Here is a 1,920-nt window from a genome sequence, read left to right as displayed (position 1 = left end):
CAGCTCTCTATACCCACAATCCACTGGGAGACAGCTGGCCCAGAAGGAGTGCTAACAGACCTGAGAGCACAGGTAAGACCACCAATTCTGTTCTAAGGGACCTGGCTGGAGCCTTCAGGACACAGGAATCAAAGAGTTTGGGACAGGACACTTCCTGGTTATGTATGTGCCCTGTACTGACCAGAAAGCTGGTCCCCCAGTAGTGCTGACACACAGGATTACAGGAGGGAAAAGCCACTGTCAGAATCAGTGAGACCAGCTAACACCAGAGATAAGCAGATGGCAATAGGCAAGTCCAAAAACCTAAGCAACAGAAACCAAGGCCTCTTGGCATCATAAGAATCCTACCACAACACACTGGAAAAGCAAGATTCTGGTTTAAAATTACAATTAATGATGATGTTAGAGGACTTAAGGAAGGTCATAAATAACTCCCTTAAAGAAATACAGGACAACAAAGGGAAACAGTTAGAAGCCCTTAAAGAGGAAAAACAAAAAAAAATTTTTTTAGAGAATTACAGGAAAACATGAGCAAACAGATGAAGGAATTGAATAAAACCATCCAGGATCTAAACTTGGAAATAGAAACAATAAAGAAATCACAAAGGAAGACAACCCCGGAGATAGAAAACCTAGGAAAGAGGTCAGGAGTCATAGATGCAAGCATTACCAACAGAATACAAGAGATTGAAGAGAGAATCTCAGTGGCAGAAAATACCATAAAAAAAAAAAACATTGAAACAACAGTCAAAGAAAATGCCAAATGCAAAAAGCTCCTAACCCAAAACATACAGGAAATCCAGCACACAATTAGAAGATTAAACCTGAGGAAGAGAGTGAAGAATCCCAACTTAAAGGGCCAGTAAATATCTTCAACAAAATTATAAAAGAAAACTTCCCTAACCTAAAGAAAATCATGACCATAAACATACAAGAAGCCTACAGAATTCCAAATAGATTGGAGCAGAAAAGAGATTCCTCCCACCATATAATATTCAAAATACCAAATGCACAAAACAAAGAGAGAATATTAAAAGCAGTGAGGGAAAAAGGTCAAGTAACATACCAAAAAAAAAAAAAAAAAAAAAAAAAAAAAAAAAAAAAAAAAAAAAAACCAAAGGGAAAAAAAGAGAAAAAGACCTATCAGAATCACACCAGATTTCAAAGCAGCAACTATGAAAACTAGAAGATCCTGGACAGATGTCATACAGATTCTAAGACAACACAAGTGCCAGCCCAGGCTACTATATCCAGCAAAACTCCCAAATATCATTGATGTAGAAACCAAGATATTACATGACAAAACCAATTTTACACCATATCTTTCAATAAGTCTAGCCCTATAAAGGATAATAGATGGAAAACGTCAAATAAGGAGGGAAACTACACCCTAAAGAAAGCAAGAAAGTAACCTTCTTTCAACTAACCACAAAGAACACAACCACAGAAACATAATTCCACCTGTAACAAAAATAGCAGGAAACAACAATCATTGGTCCCTAATATTTCTATACATCAATGGACTCAATTCCCCAATAAAAAGACATAGACTAACAGACTGGATATGTAAGGAGAACCCAACATTTTGCTGCATACAGGCAACATACCTCGGTGACAAAGACAGACACAACCTCAGAGTAAAAGACAAGAACAATTTTCCAAGCAAATGGTCCCAAGAAAAAAGCTGGAGTAGCCATTCTAATATCGAATAAAATAGACTTTCAATCAAAATATATCAGAAAGTTATGGAAGAACACTTCATATTCATTGAAGTAGAAATCTATCAAGATGAACTCTCGATCCTGAACAACTTTGTTCCAAATGCAAGGGCACCTCCATTCATAAAAAAAAAAAGCTCAAAGCATATATTGCACCACACACAATAATAGTGGGAGACTTCAACACCCCACTCTCATCAAT

Source organism: Micromys minutus (genome assembly GCF_963924665.1).
Source record: "Micromys minutus genome assembly, chromosome: X".
NCBI lineage: Eukaryota > Metazoa > Chordata > Mammalia > Rodentia > Muridae > Micromys > Micromys minutus.
This window is presented reverse-complemented; position numbering follows the sequence as displayed.